Consider the following 21,478-nt stretch of genomic DNA (forward strand, 5'->3'; position numbering starts at 1 on the left):
GACAAACTGACTTCCCTGGGGAAGTGGCATTCTGGTGGGAGAGATGGGCTAAAAACAGGACAGACAGATGGCAGGTGAGGTGGTGAGATGCGATCAGGAGAAAGACAAGATAAAGCCAGATGGGAGGGGAGGGGAGGGAGGACCCTGGGAGCTGGCCCAGAGTGGAGTGGGGAGACATTTCCAGAGAGAAGCAGAGCAGAGCCCTGAGGGGGCGTGGCCCTGATATGTGTTCTCAAAACAGCCTAGAGGCTGGTGGGGCTGGAGCAGTGTGAGTGAGGCCAGGAGGAGAAGAGACTGGCAGGGTGGGCACAGTGGTAGACCCAGGGCCTGTGTGCCACAGTAGGACCTGAGCTGGCATGCAGGGTTTCTGAGGGTGAGCTGGGCTGTAGGCACACGATTTCCCAACTTCAAGAAGAACTGATGGCCTCGCGCCTCTTGAGGCCATGCCTGGGGCCAGAGAGGACATCTTCAACCACTGGGCTGCTTCTCCACACCTGCCTCCTTCCTGAGACTCACCCATGCTTTATTCTGAGCTCCACTGGGGGTGGGGGGCTCCAGGAGAACACGGGCAGCAAGAGGAGCCGAGCAGAAAGTGACAAGCACCCTGCCACCAGTGGCCCAGGCCGGACAGGCCAGGTGGGGCTGTGGCTGAGAAGAGAAAAAAGTGCCAGCGACCCCTGGTGCTCAGAGGTCTGAGCCCTAAGCTGACTCGCCCAGCTGGAAAGACCCCTCTGGGCCAGCTACCCCTAACCTGCCCGTTCTCCTTCAACTTTTAACATTAGCTTCAACTTTACACTGACAGCAAAGTTAAGAAACATGCTATAAACACCCACATATCCTTCAGCTAAACTCACCAGTTAGTATTTGCCACAACACACACCCTCTCTCTCCCTCTCCCCTCTTTACTTCCCTTCCTTCTTCCTTCTCTCCTTGAAGGGGGCTGAGAACTACGAAGGAGGTTTATAGGTGAAGCTATCATACCATTTCACCTCTAAATACTTCAGCTTGTGCCCATGTATAGCCCAGAAACAAGGGCATTCTTCTGTACAACCAAAACACCAAACACCAAAATAACCAAAATGTTTCATGTTCTTACAATATATTGTCACCATCCATTGTTACAATAAAATCAGCATGTATAATAACTTCATAGAGCCCAATTCTGAATTCCCCAAATGTTTTGATAATATCCTTTATAGCTGTTTTATTTGGACCTTTTTTTAATCCTAGATTCCATCAAGATTAGGAACATCACTTGCTTGTTTAGCTCCTTTAGCGCCTGACCTAGAATGAATCCTGTCCACTTCAACTCCCACGCCGCCTATTTTTTCTTTCATGACGTTGATAGTTTTAAAGAGACAGCCCAGTTGTCACGTTGAATGTCTCTCCATTTGAGTGCATCTGATTGTTTCCTCGTGATTAGATTCGGGTGGAACATTTTGGGCAATAACACTACAGAGGTGAGGTCGTGTCCTCCCCAGCATGTTATGTAAGGATGGAGTCACGCCAGTTGTCCTGTCATCAGTGATGTTAAATGTAGATCTCTGCACTGTAAAGTTAATTTTCCACTTTGTAAACAATTAATCTGGGTAATGGATGATGATATTTGATGCTGGGAATATCCTGTGCAAATTTTCCCCAAATGTTCACCCAGTGATTTCAGCAGCTATCGATGATATCTTGCCTGAATCAATTATTGCATTGGTGGCTGCAACATGGGCATTTCCCTATATTGGAGTATAATTACTTTACAGTGTTAGTTTCTGCTGTACAGCTAAGCAAACCAGCTATATATATACAGATATCCCCTCTCTCGGACTTCCCTCCCACCCTGATCATGCTATCCATGTAAGTCAGCACAAAGCGCCGAGCTGAGCTATTGCTCTTTGTACATTTTTCTGTAAAGAAAAGTTTTCCTCTCCCTCTTCTCCTCTCCTTTTCAAACAACATTTTGTAGTATTACCACACACTTCTGGATTCTTTTATTATTACTACTGTTCAATGTACTAAAAATCCATTACCATAATTATTCTTTTTGATGTTCAAATTGTTCCAAGTTTGACCTGTGGGAGTCCCTTCAAGCTGACTCTTATATCCCCCAACTTCTTTAAATAGCAGTTTTATTGAGGCACAGTTGACACAGAGTAAATTGCACATATTCAAAATGTGCAATTTAATAATTGCTGATATATGTACACAGCCATGAAGCTATGTTTATAGTCAAGGTAGAGAGCGCATATACCACTCCCAAAGCCACCTGCTGCAGTCCCATTCTCATTTCATAGAGGTCCCTCCAGCCCTCCACCATCCCCAGGCAACCACTGATCCTGCTTTCAGTTACTATTGCTGAGTTTCCATTATCTAGACCTTTGTAGATCCTTTGGATTATAGAAAAAGCAAGACAGTCCCAGAAAAACATCTACTTCTGCTTTATTGACTACATCAAAGCCTTTGACTGTGTGGATCACAACAAACTGTGAAAAATTCTGAAAGAGATGGGAATACCAGACCACCTTACTTGCCTCCTGGGAAATCTGTATGTAGGTCAAGAAGCAACAGTTAGAACTGGACAAGGAGCAATGGACTGGTTCCAAATTGGGAAAGGAGTATGTCAAGGCTGTATATGGTCACCATGTATATTTAACTTATATGCAGAGTACATCATGTGAAATGCAGGGCTGGATGAAGCACAAGCTGGAGTCAAGATTGCCAGGAGAAGTATCAATAACCTCAGATAAGCAGATGACACCACCCTTATGGCAGAAAGTGAAGAAGAACTAAAGAACCTCTTGATGAAGGTGAAAGGGGAGAGTAAAAAAGCTGGCTTAAAACTAAACATTCAAAAAATGAAGATCATGGCATCCGATCCCATCACTTCATGGCAAATAGATGGGGAAACAGTGGAAACAGTGACAGACTATTTTTTGGGGCTCCAAAATCACTGTAGATGGTGACTGCAGCCATGAAATTAAAAGATGCTTGCTCCTTGGAAGAAAAGCTTTGACAAACCTAGACAGCATATTAAAAAGTAGAGACATTACTTTGCCAACAAAGGTCCATCTAGTCAAAGCTTTGGTTTTTCCAGTAGTCATGTATGAAAGTGAGACTTGGACCATAAAGAAAGCTGAGGGCCGAAGAATTGATGCTTTTGAACTGTGGTGTTGGAGAAGACTCTTGAGAGTCCCTTGGACTGCAAGGAGATCAAACCAGTCAGTCCTAAAGGGATTGAATATTCACTGGAAGGACTGATGCTGAAGCTGAAATTCCAATATTTGGCCACCTGATGTGAAGAACCAACTCATTGGCAAAGACCCTGATGCTGAGAAAGATTGAAGGCGGGAGGAGAAGGGGACGACAGAGGATGAGATGGTTGGATGGCATCACCAACTCGATGGACATGAGTTTGAACAAGCTCTGGGAGAAGGTGAAGGACAGGGAAGCCTGGCATGCTGCAGTCCATGGGGTTGCAAAGAGTCAGACATGACTGAGAGATTGAACTGAACTGAGAGCTTTATATATGAGAAATAAAATACTGCCTGCCATATCAGAAAACAAAGGATGTTGCAGCCATTGAGCTATCACATTACAGCTGCCCAAGTGGTGAGCCCTGAGGCAACTCAGAATGGAGACAAACAGGGGCTTCCCACTGCCAAGCCCGTCTGGCAGTCAGTCACAGAAGCCACCCCTGGTGGTGCACCCAGAGGAAACTCGGGATAAGAAAACACAGGATGACAGCCCCAGACAGCTGAAGTGAAAGTGAGTCGCTCAGTCCTGTCCGACTCTTTGCAACCCCATAAACTGTATAGTCCATGGAATTCTCCAGGCCAGAATACTGGAGTGAGTAGACTTTCCCTTCTCCAGGGGATCTTTCCAACCCAGGGATCAAACCCAGGTCTCCCACTTTGCAGGCAGATTCTTTACCAGCTAAGCCAAGAGGGATACTGGAGTGGGTAGCCTTTCCCTTCTCCAGGGGATCTTTCCAACCCAGGGATCGAACCCAGGTTTCCCACTTTGCAGGCAGATTCTTTACCAGCTAAGCCAAGAGGGATACTGGAGTGGGTAGCCTTCCCTTCTCCAGGGGATCTTTCCAACCCAGGGATCGAACCCAGGTTTCCCACTTTGCAGGCAGATTCTTTACCAGTTAAGCCAAGAGGGATACTGGAGTGGGTAGCCTATCCCTTCTCCAGGGGATCTTTCTGACCCAGGAATCTAATCAAGGTCTCCTACATTGCAGGTGGATTCTTTACCAACTGAACTATCGGGCAACAGCTGAGGTTTACATCAAAGGAGTGATTTCAGTGAGCCCAGACTCTTGCATCTACTCATACATAAAAAAACACTTCATCCCTTAACTTGAGATGTCTGTTTTTCTCTTATTAAACAATAATTCTTTGATGTTCCGACTACCTGGTCTTTTGTTGCAAAAACTTCTGTATCTCCTGACTCCCCACCTAGCCTCTCTGGAACAGTTTTCTCAGCGTTATCTGAGATGCTGGGTCCTGGGCTTAAGTCTTCAGAGAGTCTGCCGAATAAAACATAACTCTCAATTTTTAGGTTGTATATTTTTTCAATCCACAATATATAGAAAATCACTCTTTTGTATGACTTTTAAAAAAAATGTCTGGTTGTTTTTATGTCTAGTTCCTTTTACTCAGCAAGGTACTGTGAGATTCATCCATATTATTGTGTGTATTGAATTCATTTGTTTTTGTTGCTGAGTAGTACCCCATTGCATGGATATATCAAACTTTGCTTATCTGTAAGTTAATAATGTTGATGGGGATTTGGGTTGTTTCCAGTTTGTGGCTATTACAAATAAAATGTTTATGAACATTCACGTAAGTCTTCATACAGACATGTATTTCTTCTTCTCTTGGGTAAATATCTAGGAGTGGAATAGCTTGATCATATAGGAGGTTTATGTTTAATTCTTAAGAAACTATCAAAAGTGTTTCCAAGCAGGTGATACCATTTTCCATTCCTTTCAGTAGTGTATATGACTTCCAGTTCCTCCACATACCCACTAAGATTGCTATGGTCAGTCTTTAATTTTAGACACTGTGTTAGATGTGTAGTGATTATCTCATTGGAACTCTATTAATGACAAGTGATGTGTATCTTTTCATGTGCTATTTGTCATTCATTTTCTCTTGTTAAATGTCTTTTCAAATCTCTGGTCAATTTTTTATTAGACTGTTTACTTTCTTATTGTTCAGTTTTGACAGTTCTTGAAACATTCCAGATTCCAGTCCTTTATTAAATATATGCTTTGTAAAAATTTTCTCCCCAGTCTGTTTTGTCTTCTTTCTCGTGTGTCTCTTAAAATGCAGAAGTTTTATCTTTTGAAGTAGTCCAACCCATCCATTTGTTCTTTTACAAATTGTGCTTTTGGAGGCATTTTTTTTAATTGGACGATAATCGCTTTACAATATTGTGTTGGCTTCTGCCGTACAATAAGGCAAATCAGCCACAAATATCCTTATACCCCCTCCCTCTTGAGCCTCCCTCCGACCCCTCCATCCCACCCCTCTAGGTCATCATAGAACACAGGCTGAGCTCCCTGTGTTATACGGCAACTTTCCGCTAGCTTTCTATTCTACACGTGGTAGTGTATAGGTTTCAGTGCTACTTTCTCAATTCATCTCACTCTCTACTTTCCCCTCTGTGTCCACACGTCCATGGACTTGAAGCAGTCAGCCACACCCCCAGTCTCTAATCCTGTTCTGCAAATAGGTTCATCAGTACCATTTTTCTAGATTCCGTATATGGTTGGTGGCATGTCTTTTAAGAGATACTTCCCTAGCCTACTGTAGATCACAAAGATATTCCTGTTTTCTTCCAGAAGTTTTATCATTTCACATTTCACCTTTAAGGTTATGATTCATTTCGAGTGAAATTTTGTACATAGTGTGAGGCATACACACACAAAAAAACAAAAGTTTTTTTTGTTTGTTTTTGATGTTTATCCAGTTCTTCCAGCACCATTTGTTTAAAAGGCTATCCTTTCTCTATGGCACTGACTTCATAACTTTGTCAGAAATCAGTTGTTCAAATATATATGGGCCTATGTTTAGACTTTATTCTGTTATACTCATCTACATGTCTATATTTTTGCCAGTACCATACCATTCTGATTACTGTAGCTTCATAATAATTCTTGAAATCAGATAGTTTAGCCTTTTTTGTTTTCTGTCAAGTCTCTTTTGACCATTTTATGTCTTTCATATTTCCATATGAATTTTAAAACCAGCTTGTCAGTTTCTATAGAAAATTCTGCTGGAATTTTTATTGGAATTGCCCTGAATCTATAAATCAATCTGGGGCAAATTGCCATCTTAACATTGAGTGCTCTGACCCATGTACCAATACAGTTGAGTCTCTTTATTCCCAGTAGTTATTCTCTATACAGTCTCCATGAATACTAAGTTGGTGAATCTGAGCCATTGCTCCCAGGGGAAATACAGGGTTAGGTCCTGCGAGCGTCTAATCACATTTTTGTCAACTGATCAATAAGTAAACTTGCTGTATGTGTGTTTCGGTTAAAAGATGTCTTTTGTCATATCTTCTGGTGATTTATTAAGAATGAATTCACAGCCAACAACATTATAACTCAGGCCTGAAGTTTATCTGACATAACAAGTTTTTGCAAAAAGGCACCTCCCAGACTTCTTGCACAGAAAAGCACCAGACAGCCTTTCTCCACTATGCTTGGGGGATCATTTTAAAATTACCAACAAAAAGTACAAATGTGAAAACATAGCATCAGATAGGCTGTGAAAAGGACATTTGCTGAGGGTCTGAAACAAGAAGGCAGAGTGTCGCCGTGTTGGGCTCAGCTGGGAACATGTGCGTCCTGCTGTCCTGGGCAGCCTGCAAATCTGCAGCCGCATCGGCATCACTGACTTGGGGTCACAAGTGAACCTAAAGAGTATGTGAGTCCACAAATGCAGAATCTACACAAATAAAGAAAAGCAACCTATATCTCTCCATTTGTAGATTTTCTTTCACTTCTTTCAGCAATGTTTTATAGTGTTCACTGTACAAGTCTTTCATGTGTTTTATCCCTAAGTCATTCATATTTTTTGATGATACTGTAGATGGCATACTTTTCTATTTCAATTTTCAATTATTCATTGCTAGTATACAGACATACAATTGATTGTTGTATATTGATCTTGTATCCTGGAACTTTGTTAAACTCAATTTTAGTTTCCATTGGATTTTCTATACAAATGTCACATGCTAATTAAGTTTTACTTCTTTCTAATCTTATGCCTTTTTTTTTTTTCTTTTAAGTTTTAAAGAACCTCTTTGCACTGGCTAAAAACTCCAGTACAGTGTTGAATGGTAAGAGTGGATATCCTTTCTTGTTCTGATCTTAGGGGGAAAGCATTCTGTCTTTTACCATTAAGAATGATGTTAGTGGTAGTTTTTTCATAAATTCCCAAGGAAGGACAAACTTGGATGGTGTTTAGACCATGTTGGAAAAGGTGTAGTTCAGTCACCAGAGAGCAGAGAAGTTTGATGATTTAGCCAGCTGGAGCTGGTCTGAAATTTCTGAGCAAGTCATAGGCATTGCTCCAGAGTGGATACATGTGGGGGAAGGGAAAAGTCAAGTTGCCCGGTTGTGTCTGACTCTTTGCGACCCCATGGCCTATAGAGTCCATGGAATTCTCCAGGCCAGAATGCTGGAATGGGTAGCCTTTTCCTCTTCCAGGGGATCTTCCCAATTTAGGGATCGAACCCAGGTCTCTGCATTGCAGGCAGATTCTTTACCAGCTGAGCCACCAGGGAAGCCCAAGAAGACTGGAGTGGGTAGCCTATCCCTTCTCCAGCAGATCTTCCTGACTCAGGAATCGAACTGGGGTGGACATCAGGCCTTTAGCCCACCATATCAGGGCCTGTGGGAGACTGGGCACCAGCAGGGCAGGTGGCCTTCAGACCACCTGGGCTGCACACAGGCTTGCGGAGGGGCCACTAGTGGGCCTGGAAACTCCAGGCTACGGGCAAGTGTGCACAGACTATGAAGGGGCTGTGGTTTCAAGAGGGCTCTGGACAGGTTATCAACGGGCCGAGGCTGCAGTCACATGTGGACCGCGTTCTGTGCCCTCGGCTGGAGTTGGAATTCACCTCCGGCCCTGAGCTGGGAATTACAGAAGACTTTTCCTCCTGCCATGTCCCTCCAGAGTCTTCTACTGAGAGCTTAAATTCATGGTCACCTTAAAAGAGAAGTGCTTAAAGGAATTCTGTTGCTTACCATTGAGCACATACTGAAGGAACATTTAGACCTGAGAGGCAATTAATTAATACCTGACAAAGGTGGTCAGAGCTCACTGTTTTAACCACTCCCCAAAGCTGGCTGGGGAGGGTGTGTGATGGTCTCAAGAATAGGGTTGGGTGGAGGGAAATGGTCATAGACACTGCCCTGGGAAGTGAGTCTGGGGCCCTGAGAAAAGAAAACTGGCAGGGCTCTGAGGTGAACGCAACTAGCTCAGCTCCACAGCATCCATGTCTGATCACCTTTTGTCCTCAGATCACTGCTCATCTGATAACCTAGGAAAACAGAGGATTACTTTTCCATGTTGGAATTGGGTGACCTTGTCCCCTGGGTCCTGTCCACAGGCCTGACTGCCTGCCCAGAACTGTGAGACACAGACGTGGACAGGCTGCATCCCACCTGGGTCTGGGGCCAACCCGAAGTCTCTTAGCCCCTTGGATTCATCTTGCCTGGACCAAAGTTCTCAGAATATGTCCTCTGTGTGCCCCTCACCTGACCCCACACCTCTGCCTAGCCACCTTCAGGAGGTCAGCATGGTGCACAGTTGGAAGCACAGGAACATCCCTGTGATGAGGGAATCAGGTTGAGATGGATTTCATCTTTGAATCTGCAGTGCCCAGCAGAGTGGCTGCTCAATGAATGATCTGATCTAGGCGGCAGGAAGAAAGCCAAGAAGGTGTTGAGGAGCTCCATGATCCACTCAAGAGATCCCAGTGCTTTTTTATTCAATGTTCAAGGAACTTTATTTGTATTAATTCATTGAACTCTCAGAATAATCTTGTGATGGTGTTAATTATATTCTCTAACTTAGAGCTGAAGACAATGAAGCTCAGAGAGGTTAAGTAAGATGCCCAGGATCACACAGGAAGTGGCAGACCTGGGACTCTACCCAGAAAGTGTATTTCAGACCCCACTCTTAATTATCATAAAATACTGCCTCTTCAGCCATCTCTTCTCTATCAGTCCCAGGATAGCAGTGGATACATAAGTATTGACTAAATACCCAGCACTGGGTAGTTCCCCTGATTGCACCACACAGGTGGCCACTCTCCCAGCTCTGAATAGGTGCCCTGTATCTCTTCTGGCTAATTTGTCTTTTTCTCTTCTTTCTGAGCCCAGATCTGCAGCACTGTTATTAACAATGACAATGTGTGTGTGTGTGTGTGTGTGTGTGTGTTAGTCGCTCAGTCAGTCCGACTCTTCGCAACCCCATGGACTGTAACTCATCAGGCTCCCCTGTCCGTGGAATTCTCCAGGTGAGAATACTGGAGTGGGTTGCCATTTCCTTCTCCAGAAGATCTTCCCCACCCAGGGGCTGAACCCATGTCATCTTGTGTCTCCTGCATTTCAGGTGAATTCTTTGCCGTCTGAGCCACCAGGGAAGCCCAATAATGATAATACCTCAGCTTTATTAGATGAGCCAGAGGCATCCTCAGTACTTGCCTACTTAGTCCCCAGTCTTCCCTCAACCTTAGTGACAGGCCCACTGCCCCCTTTTTGTCCCAGCCTCCTTGGCAGCAGCGTGGCTAAGTTGCCTAGTCAGTGAGATGTAAGTGGGGAGATGACACGGGACTTCAGGGAAGCCTCCAGAGAACAAGGGGCAAGCTCTTTTCCTCCCTCCCTCTTTTGCTATCACTTGGGATGAGGAGACAATGCCTGAAGCTCCAGCCGGCTTCCTGGACTGGGACGTGACCTTAAAGATGAACTTGACGGGGAAGCTACTTGCGGAAGGTGTTGCAGCAGGAAGTCAAGAGGAGATGGGAACCCTGATGACTTCATATCATCAGCACCATAGCTCTGGACTGCACGCCTCCCGTTATGTTTGTTTCAGCTGCTGCTCTTTGGGGTCTCCTGTTTAGGCAGCCATACTGAAACCTCAGAGACACAGGTGCGGCTGTCACCTCCATTTTCCATATGGGGAAATTGAGTCCTTTAGGAGGCAGAGCCAGCTGGTTTGAACTAGCCAGTCTCATGGCACGGCCTGTGTGTGGCCCCACTAACTACAGGTGCCTCCCAGCAGAACGCTAATTGCTCATCAAGCTGGGTAAACACTAGCTGGAGGGCGGCGGGGCTCTGCCAACATGGGGAGCAGGAATCTGAGGGTTTGGCAGTGGCTTTGGTCTGCTGGCGAGGGGAACTGCTCTCTGTGTTCTCACCACATTTGAGTTGTCTGAGCTGGGGCCCTGCAGCATTTTGGCAGGGTACCCAGACCATGGTTATTAAATTCCTCATATTCTGATCTGCCCTCAAGGAACCAGTAGACCAAGCAGAAGCAATTATTGGAGTCTTTTGCAAGAAGGAAGTGATTCTGGCCCCATGTGAAACAGGATGGGACGGCTAAAGTCCCTGGACAGGAATTAGGATCTAAGAGCTACAGAGATGCTCTTGTTTCAGTTCAGCTCAGTTCAGTCGCTCAGTCGTGTCCAACTCTTTGCGACCCCATGAATCGCAGCACACCAGGTCTCCCTGTCCATCACCAACTCCCGGAGGTTACTCATACTCATGTCCATCGAGTCGGTGATGCCATCCAGCCATCTCATCCTCTGTCATCCTCTTCTCCTCCTGCCCCCAATCCCTCCCAGCATCAGGGTCTTTTCCAATGATTCAACTCTTCGCATGAGGTGGCCAAAGTATTGGAGCATCTCCCAAAGTGGGCTTCACAGCATTTTCCCAGAACACTGGTGTCAGGAGATGATATCAGCATTCGACATGGAAGCACTGATGATCCGTGAAGCTTGAGAAACAGGACTTCTCAGAGCCTTTATGGTGCATTAGGACATGGAGGGGAGCATTGCTTACTGGTATTTGAACTTTGAGCCCCCTCCCTTTTTTTGAGAAGCACCTTAGAGGATGTTTCTCCTCTTTAAACAAATATTATCAATATATATTATTTATGGCTAATTTACTGCATGCCAGGCACTATACTATGGAATATACATGCACTATCATTAATCCTCAGAAAAATCTATGAAGTGGATAATGATACTATTGCCATTTTACAGATGAGAAAACAGAGGCTCAAAGAGTGATACATCATGGTCACAAGACTGTCAGTGGTAAAGTGATTATCCTAACATTTCTGTTTGGCCCCAGAATCCACCATACTATTCAACCCAGAGAGAATTTGCCACATCCTGCAGCTGGCAAGAGGCCACGCTGGATGTGGTTGCAGGTTTCTGGACTCCTTTTCCAATTGTATTTCATACTTTTCTAGATTCAAGAACATATGTCCATCTCCCTGCACTGTGCTTTCCTCCCCCACATCCAGAGCTGCAGCCAATAGGCCAGCTAGCGATGAAACAGAGCCTCTGGGCCTGGTTCTCCCCCATCACCCTACATGACCTCTCACCCACCCCTGCGGACATAACACGTGACCCAGGGACACAAGTCTGAGCTGGACCCATCAGTTCCAGGCCATGCAGTCGACCACAAGTCCAGCTATAGACCGCTCTGGATATGCGGTTTTACACTTTTAAATAGTTGAAGAAAAAGAATATTTTGTGACACTGTAGTAGAAATCATGTGAAATCCAAATTTCAGTGTCCATGACCAAAGTCTGATTGATTCAGAGCCACACTCACCTGATTCCATACTGTGTGTGGCTGCTTGTGCAGGAACATGGTGAAGCTGAGTGGCAGCAACAGGGCCCCAGGGCCTGCAAAGCCTAAAGTACTCACCTCTCGGCCTTGGACAGAAAAAGCTTAAAGATTAAATTAGTATCATCACCCACAACTGGTGATTCCTTCTCAAATAGCTTGCTTTTTCCCTACTATTCAGGTGCTGGTGGGAATGGATGGACTGTGACTACACCTCAGGAGCAGATAGGAGTTGCAGGCCAAGCCTCAAGGGTGGCCAGGCTCAGGAGCCCTGGTTCACGTGCTGGGGCCTGCCCTACCCTGCAGGCCCCTCAGCAGGTTCCTCCCATGCGGCCATGTTCCTGCAGGTACGATGTGCCCTCATCCGTCTACTTCATAAACATATGCATGCTAAGTTGCTTCAGTCATGTCCTACTCTTTGTGACCCCATGGACTGTAGCCCACCAGGCTTCTCTATGGGTTCTCCAGGCAAGAATACTGGAGTGGGTTGCCATACCCTCCTCCAGGGGATCTTCCTGACCCAGGGATCAAACTTACTTCTCTTATGTCTCTTGCACTGGCGAACTGGGTTCTTTACCACTAGTGCCACCTGGGAAGCCTAATAAACATGTAGTGAACACCAACTATGGGCCATGTTGGGTACTGTTTAATGTATTTATATACATTCACATGGAGAAGGAAATGGCAACCCACTCCAGTATTCTTGCCTAAAGAATCCCGTGGATGGAGGAGCCTGGTGGGCTGCCGTCTATGGGGCCGCACAGAGTTGGACACGACTGAAGTGACTTAGCAGCAGCAGCAGCAGCATACATTCACACACACGCTTGTATATTACACACATGTGTAACACATAAAACTTTCTGCTAGTGGTTAAGTGCTATAAGGAAAAGAAAGCGCGTTAAAGGGCTTGAGATAGTGATGGGGTTTCTTTAAATAAGGGAACCAGAAGAGCTCTCTCAAGGGCATGAGCAGAGACCTAACTATAGCAATGAAGCGAGGCCTTCCAGGCAGCAGGAATACCAAGTTAAAGGCCCTGAAAAGGAAATGTCCTGTGTGTGCTTCTAGGAGAGCAATGAGGCTGAGATGGCTAGACAGTAGAGCCTGAGGGGTGCTTACCAGCATCAGCAAAACGGTCTAGGGAGGATGATCGAGAAGGGCCTGACAGGCCAAGGAGAGAGTCTGGGTGATCCCATGAGTGCAGTGGGAGCTCAGAGGGTTTGTGCCATGACCTAGTTCAATGATTTAAAGGGAAATCTGCCACGCAAAGGCTGGATCAAGCGGTGGGTCTCAATGCCACAAGCTCTCCTTTGGGTACTCAGGGTGGGATACCATGCAAAGACCTCCTGGGTAGCAGAAAGATGCTGCAACTCTCCAGTTGAAAGGCTAACAAAGGCTGGGTGCTGTGCCCACTGCAGCCTCTTAGGGCACTGTGGACTGGGGACTGCTGTGTGGCCTGGAAAGAGCTGGGGGCTCGGGTCAGACCGCAGGTTGGACCAAGTGTGGCATCAGGCCTTACCTCGTCCAGCATGTCTCCACCACAACCACTCCACAGCCCCAGAATGTCCATCTGTCTCACGCCAGGCATGCCACGATGCACCTGTCTTCTCTGAGTCCTTCTTCCCCTGGATGTGGAGTTCCTGGCCCACAGGCCCCACTTGGTTCACAAGCAATGAGTTGGTGGCTGGAGCAGCTATTTACCGAATGACTGAGCCAGAGGCTGGAGTTGGAGGGACATGTGGAAGCAGGGTGGGAGGGGATGGGCAGCAGGCCTGGATGTGTGACCTCTCCTTCCATGGGTGAAGGGCACCCAGATCCCCCCACTCCAGCGATCCCATGTCCCAGTGATGTGCCCCAGGTTCATCACTCATGCCCACACCTGACACACTTTGAGAGTGAGCTTCTCAAAGCCCCTCCACTTTGATCCCAGTTCTAATGAACCCACAGTGCCTGGGAGACGGGTAAAGAAATGCTCTGGAGTGCCCACCATGGATGTGGCACGAAAATTTTCAGGCTTGCCACCTCTCACATGAAGGGGGTGTTTACTGCTTTGCAGATGAGAAAATCAAGTCAGAAAGGGGATCTGCCTCAGGGTCAAGGAGCCAACACACAGCAGAGCCAGTTTGTGTTCTCTGAACTCTGCCCCCCATGCCTGCTGGAGCGGTGACTGGATGGGAATCTAAAGTAGCTATTCACTATTCTTCCTTGTCCGCCATTAGCGGTATAGGGGTGTAGACATTTCTTAACACCCACGAGGACGACTGCAAAAAAGACAGTAACAAGTGTGGGAAAGGAAGTGGAGAAAATGAAACCCTCTGTCGCTGGTGGGAAGGTAAAATGGTACACCCTCTTTTTAAAAAAATTCAGTGTTGTGTTGGTATATCCTTTTGGAGAACAGTTTGGCAGATCCTCAAAAACTGTGCCATTACCATTAGATGCAGTCCATTGCCAGATATGTATGTGCCCAAGAGCATTAAAAACAAAGGTCCATGTAAAAACTTGTACACAATCATTGTAGCATTATATATAATAACCAAGATACTGGAAACAACCCAAACGTCAACCAATTGGTGAGTGGATAGACAAAAACTAAAATGTGGTATTTCCATACAATGGAATACTATTGAGCAATAAAAGGGAAGGAAACCCTGGTATATGCAAATGACAGGGATGAGCCTTGAAAACATTACGAAGTGAAACAAGCCAGACACAAAAGGACACCTACTAAGTGATCCCATTTATATGGAATATCTACAGAGGTAAATCCACAGACACAAAGGCAGATTGGTGGTTGCCTAGGGCTGGAAAGTGTGGGGGGGAGGAGGTGGGGAGGGGCGGTGTGAGGAGCTTGTTTGGGAAGGGATGACAGTAGGTGGGCATGGGTTTCTTTTTTGAGGTGGTAAAAATGTTCTGGAATTAGGAGGTGATGGCTGCACAACTGAATATACTAAAAACCACAGCCGTGTACCCTTCAAAAGGGTCATTTATCTCAGTAGTTATTTAAAAAAGAACAAACAAAAAAAACCAGAATGTTTGCGGGTTGTTCTTCTTCCAGCTCCAGGTTAAGCACAGAAGTGTCCTTTGCTAGAAGCTTCATCCCCAGCAGCTGCTGGACACCAAGGCTTGGGCCTGGAATGCAGCCTGCTCACTTTCAGATTAGGTGGGGAGCCTGTCTTATCTCTTCCTCTAAACCCACATTCCAGAGTCCTGACTCTGTCCTCCTGCAGCTCTATGACTCCTGGGCTCACTAGATCTCCTCAGGAAAAGTCTGAGTGGTGGGTCCCATGTCAAACACCAATTCTTTCCAGATTTTTAAGCTTTACGGGTGCTGTGCGGTACCAGGAGTCAGGGTCCAGAGTTCAGCAGACTCCCAGAGAATCCCAACTCTCTCTCTTTGGGACAAGGAAACTATAGAACCATTTCTTGAGAGCCTTCTAAGTGCCAGGCCCAGGACTATGTTCTTACGGAGTCGTCAGCTGCTCTGAAGGTAGCTATCACCACTGTCACTGTGGAGGAAGGGACATGCAGCCCAGCTGACACCTGTCCCAGCCAACATGTGGCATATGGCTTTTCCTGTTCACCAAGTATTCACCCCACAGCCTGGATTTCTCCGGGCTTTCGTTTTCTCCTCATCAGACGGGCACATACCACACCACGCAGGTAACTAAGCACCTGACTTTTAAAGCCTCCTCACTCTTCGCGGAACGTGGTCTTTGCTGGCCAGGCAGGTGATGGGCTGTATGCTCTTTCTTCCCTTCCCCTGAACCCCCAAGGCCAACCAATGTTCTCTGCACAGTGGTGCTACCCCCACAGGGCTGTTCCGCCCTGCTCCTCTGAGTAGCCACCTCCCGGCTGAGCTTTCCAAGAAAGTCCTCTTCCCCTTGTAGCCAGGGTTTGCAGACTCCTCTCATTTCTACACTAAAAGTCCCTAGGGGCAGAACTTGAGGAAGCACAGAGCTGGGGGTTGTAAGGAAGGGCCCCTGGATATCTGGGCAGCTGGCAAAGCTGGCTGGGCCTCGGACCCCTGGGGAGAGAACAGCTAGCCTGATGTGGCTTCCGGCGCCAGGTGTGGAGTGGGAGGAAGACTGCTCAAGGCCACCAGGCATTTTCTCACCAAGCAGCCGAGCATCCTTTTCTCTTGCCACTCACCCACCAGGACCAACACAAGCTCCTCTGCACAGGAGATGACAAAACCACAAAGCACTCCTTTTAAAATCACATATGGCTTCTTTGACCCCATCAAATAACTTTATTCACACAAACGTCCCTTAATTTACAAAGCCTCAGTCATTCATACACATTAGGGGGATCCACAGTGTTCAAGGAACTTAAATATAATGTATCATACCAACCCAAGTAAACCAAGTACAAAAAATATTCATATATAAAGTTGTTCACACGTAGGTCCTAGATTACCAGCTTCTGTGCAAAAAAAAGAAAATAAAGAAAATAGATTAACTAGTCTTTGAAACTAACCTTGTGCCTGGGTTTAAAACCTCCCTCGCACCCAAGCTGGCCCCACACGAATGTCAAATCACTCCAACATCCTCCCCTGCTCTGATGGAAAGAGGCACCTGGAGAACAAAGACTTCTTTAAAATGTCACTAAATGGACTCCCTTCCTCCTGTGGCCTCTCAGGGAAAAAGATGCAGGGGTCTCCTTCCTGTTTACCGCCCCCCCCTCCCCCCAGTCTTAGGGACTCCAGGAGCCCCTGGCAGTGGACTCAGCCTGAGCTCAACTATGTGTGCTGACATTAGCCAACCTCATGACACGTCCTGGTGCTCCACTCCCAGCGCCTCCTCTCCAGACAGGAGGCCTGGCCATCAAAGCCCGGCAGGGCCGGATCAGAAATGGCCCACACTGTCCCAAAGGCTGCACCTCAGCCCCAAGCCAGGGGTCTGGAGCCTGGAGCAGCACAACTCAGCTCTTCTCAGGTCACCAGGTCTTGGCGACTCCAGCGGCTGGGCCCCCTGCCCAGGCCCAGGATGGGGAAGGGGCAAGAACCTAAGAGCCCCACTTAGAGACAGAGCCAAGACAGGCAGGGAGAGGTTGGCACAGAGGAGCAAAGGTGGGCGTGCACTTGGTGGGCAGGGCTAGGAGCCTGGGTGGCAGGAGCAGAGAGTTAGGGGGTGGAGGCCTGATCCTACCTCTCCAAGCTTCCTAAGGACACCCTGAGGCTGAAACCCAGCTAACCATCCAAGTTAGATCTGTCTTCTAAAAAGGTAAACAGCAACAGCAGAAAAAGAAAGAAGAATCCCACAATATCTGCTCTTTTCCTTTTTTTAGAAAAAGACTCAAGCCAAAAAAAGAAAATTATCTTATTGCTCCAAACACTGGTTTTCTAGGAAATAACTGATATGTTAAGGAGAGAGACCTTGGAGGAAGGGAATGAGAGGCGAGGAGTGAAGGCTGTGAGGAAGATGGCAAGTGGTCTTAGCACCGCAGGGTCAGGGCAGAGGGGTTGTGGGGCCTGCGCCCCAGCCCTGCCCCTCGCCTTCATTCACTCTGGGGTCACCACCAGGCAGTGCCACAAAGGAGGCCAGGAGCCGTACAGAGAGTCAAATCTCCACCCAGCAACGGGCACGTTTCTCCTCCAGCTGTAAACAGGGTATTTCTTAAGTAAACATTGAATACACTCCCTCAGAAAGGCAGCCATGGGTGCACGAATCACAGCAGGTTAGGGGACAGAATTCCGCTCTTGACCCAGTGCCTCTGGATGAGAGGAGGCCGAGGTCTGCGGCCTTAGTCCCCATGCCCAGGAGGGGGTCAGATGGAGCTGGCCTTGAAGGCCTAGAAGAAAAAGACGTGCATTCTCCTGGCTGGAGGGAAGAGGCGGGGACCTGCTGGGGAGGAGGGCAGAATGCACACCTGTCCGCAGCACAGCTCTGAGGAAGGGACGGGGAGGTCGGGGGAAGCCATCCTCCAACGTGGCTATCTCTATATGGGAGTGAGTTTAAGTGACAGATGGGCACGGATAGGGAGACAGAAGCCATGTACTAAGCCAGACAGTCTGGCGGGGAGGGCAACGGAATAAGGCACTATGATCTGTCTTGTTGATTCCTCTCACTGAGGGAGAATGAAGCGGAGATCCTCCCTCCAAAGACTCTCCTTTCCACAGATCCCAGGAGAATAACTGACTGTTATTTTAAGGACTGGAAATTTCTAGAACTTGCACAGGACTAACAAATTGGTGGTGCTGAGATGATGTGCCCCAGGGCTGCTGCCAGGCCCGAGACCCAGGTGAAAAGGCAGGAAGAGACGAGGTGGCTGACCCCATCGGGAAGAGATGCAGAGTGGCTGAGGGACAGGCAGCCGCCTGGGCAGAGCCAGCCTTGACTTCGGGCTGCCTTCCACTGGCTGCTAGGTGCCCGAGGCAGACGAAGTGGAGACGGGGGAGGGGGAGAGACAGGCACTTGGGGCTAACAAGCTGGGCCTCAGGAGCCAGGGAAGGAGGACCTGCCACCAAGCAAGGATGGGCTGGGAGTCCTGCCAGACAAGGGTACGTGGATGCTGCTACCTGACAGAGGCTACCCACCTCGCCCAAAAGGTATGGCCACCTGGGACCTTACTCAGAGCTAAGACACCTGGGGAGGGTGGAAGGGAAGGATAAGCAAAAGGTAAATATCCTGTTAGACTTGAACCCTCACTAGGATTTCAGAGTGTGGGCTGTGGCCAGGGAGAGGTGGGGTTGCTGAGTCCAGGGACTGCTTCCCCACATGCTCGCTGACAGACAGCTGCCCCCAAGGGAGGGCAGGGAGGTGGGGCGGAGAAGGGCCATCGACTGCAATTAGGGGATGCGCTCTTCCAGCTGCAGCTCAGCATACACCCAGGTCGTCTGAGAAGTCAGAGAGGAGCAGAGCCAAGCGATGACAAAGGATTTCAGCTGAGGGAGGGGAGTGAGGGGCCTGGCCACCACCTGCTGCCTTGCCGGATCCTGCTAACCACAGCCAGCCATCTGCCCAGGAGGAGGAAGAAGCCTTGAGAAAAGGTGGAAAGAATGTGAGCAAACATACTGCTGAGTTTGCACAGCATCTGGGCTGATGCTGTGCTGGTCTCTTCCAAACTCCCAGGGTGGAAGGACTGTGGCTCTGGGGGGAAACCCCCCTTGGTCACATACCAACTTAAATGCCGTCCACATCTCCCCCTATCCACTCTATGCTGGTTTAGAGAAAACAACAACAAGGATAAACACAAAAGAATTCCTTTTCCCTTCCTTGCCTTGCTGTTCTGGGGTGAGAAGCCTGTGGAGCAGCTGAAGGGGCTTCCGGGTACGCGGGCAAGAGGAATAGCTCTCCTCCTGGTAAGGGGAGAGGACATGCCTCTTCAAAAGCACAAGAGGGAGGCTGCGAGAGCATCATCGGAGAGCTGAAGGAAGGCTACACAGACACTGGAGGTGGGGTCGGGAGTCACGGCCACCAAGCCCAGAGGCACCTGATGGCTGTGGTCCACCCGCTCGGCCAGGTCCATCCTTTCCCATCAGATACATTTACACTGAGGGTGGGCCCCTAACAGTAAGTCTCTGCAGGGAGGGAGATGACGCTTGGCATTGTCACCATAGACGACAGCACGGGGCCTGGCTCACAGCGCACACACTGCACTGTGAGGGGATAACAGCCTGTTTAGGACACCCTGTTCTCATGGCAATGGTCACAACTGGGTCTCAGGTGGCTCTGACACCCTGGACATCTGGCGGGCACATCTGGGAAGATGATGATCCTGGAAGCAGGAGGTGGTAGGTGCTGACTTCACAGGAGTGACAGAGGCCCGCGGAAGACCCTGCTGCATCCTAGGCAGAGGTTTGGCACGACATTTTTTCCCGGGGAATCATCGTCTGGGAGGAAGATCACTAACAGAAAGGTAGGTCTGTAGAGCTGGGGTGGGCTGGCTGCTCAATTACCGGGGAGTAAGAGATGGTCACCTTCTGGCCCTCCCCCATCAGAACCCCTGGTCACGAAGGGCAGGAGAGGGAAAGGATTCCCTCTGTAAGTCCTGGTGTGACTCTGGGTTTCCAACCGCTTACAGAAGACAATCTCCAAACGGGGATCTTCTTTCTTGAGTTCTCCTGGCCAAGCTTGGGTCTTTCCCTTCTAGGTGGTTCTTGGCCTCTGATCATCTCCAAGGCCCAAGGGCCAGCCAGGAGCAGCCCACCAGGGAGTCTAGCAGTTCCCGCACCTGGTGGGGAGGCAGCACAGAGGCCTCCTTCTGTCCTCAAGCCCCCTGATCCAGGAGAGGTCCCCAAATTCTCCATGGAGGGGCAGGCCTTCTCTGGGGAAGTGAGGAGTTATAAGCAGAACTAAGAGATGGGTAAAAGAAAGAAGACAGGGAAAATAAAGGACAAAAACAAAATAGCTCCCTAACCCCTTATAAAAATTAAAAATGAAATTTATACATATGCTTTGTCCATATTGAGTTTCTTTAAAGAAAGTGGTGCCTGTCCACAGCATAACTTCCTGCTCTTCTGAAGTCTTAATCGTTTAAATTAAAAAAAAAAAAAAAGAAGGGGGAGGGACAAAAAATAAAAAATAAAGCAAAAGTAAGAGAAGGGGGGAAACCCAAACGAAAGCTTCACATTGCTGGAGACCCGGCTGTCAGGAGATCACCAACCGGCCAAGCCACCACCTGTGCCCTCTGCTGAATTCTGTGCGAGACACGATGAGATTGTGGGTCCCGAGGGTCAACCTGAAAGACAGAAGGCAGGGAGAGTGGACGTGGGTCAGTGGGTGTGGGTGCCTCCAAGCTCCAGATGCCTCCCTAGGTGCCAAGCCCAACCCAGATGAATTCAGGAGTGTGCAGGGGCGGGGCGGGGCGGGGGAGCTGGTTTCACTCTCGGCAGTGAATCCAGCCTCACTACAGCCTCCAGGTCCCAGACTTGCTACCCCCACCTTTCCAGCTGTGATGCAGGCTAAGCACTGCACGTCAGGTCACCTCACTGCCTGAGGCTCCGGCTCCGGCTGGAAATCCATCTGAGGCCCTGGCTACAAATTTTGAGTCCCTCTCTCCTGGCTTCCCCACCCTGTCCAGAGAAGATGAACAGGATCCTAGTCATCTGTCCCCGAGCCATGGCAGCCAGAGTGCCTTCATCCCCCACTCACTCCCTCCCTTCTGTGACTAATCAGGCTGCCCTGAGCGTTCACAGCAACCCTCTCATCCCATTTCAGAGACAAGAGAAGTGAGGCTCAGGGCTCTGAGAACCTGCACTAGGCTACCCGCCCGTGTCATCAGGAAGGCCGGAGTCCCACAGGCAGCAGCAGTGTTCGTCTCCCAGCCAGCCGCTGGGCCCTGCGCTCAGGACACTGCCGTGCTTAGGAAGGAGGCTGGAGCCAGCACGGCGGCCCAGTCCACAGGCTCTGCCGCTTGACTGTGAGCAAATCGGAGTCCTCTGGTTCTTTGGTCTGGTCACTGCACCACATCACAGGTTATTATGAGGTCCAAATAAACTAATATGTGGCAAGCTTACAACGGTGCCTAGCTGTACTGTTACTAGCTATCTGGGAATGGCAAGACCAGTGGCCTATGCTTCAGGAACCGGTTCTAGTGGAGGCCTAGAATACAACAACCTGCAGAGATTATCTCTGGGCGGTCCCCACCCTGCCCAGCCCTACTCTCC

General features: G+C 48.4%; 1 protein-coding gene across 1 annotated transcript in view; it reads right to left on the reverse strand.

The window, feature by feature from the left end:
• Positions 1-16,100: 16,100 nt before the first annotated feature.
• STK35 (serine/threonine kinase 35) overlaps positions 16,101-21,478 on the reverse strand; it is a 42,959-nt gene continuing 37,581 nt past the window's right edge. The window contains exon 4 of the mRNA XM_043479005.1: positions 16,101-20,550. The gene's annotated coding sequence lies outside the window, so the exon portion shown is untranslated. The remainder of the gene's footprint in view (positions 20,551-21,478) is intronic.

Source organism: Cervus canadensis, chromosome 10 (assembly GCF_019320065.1).
Source record: "Cervus canadensis isolate Bull #8, Minnesota chromosome 10, ASM1932006v1, whole genome shotgun sequence".
NCBI classification, from domain to species: Eukaryota; Metazoa; Chordata; class Mammalia; order Artiodactyla; family Cervidae; genus Cervus; species Cervus canadensis.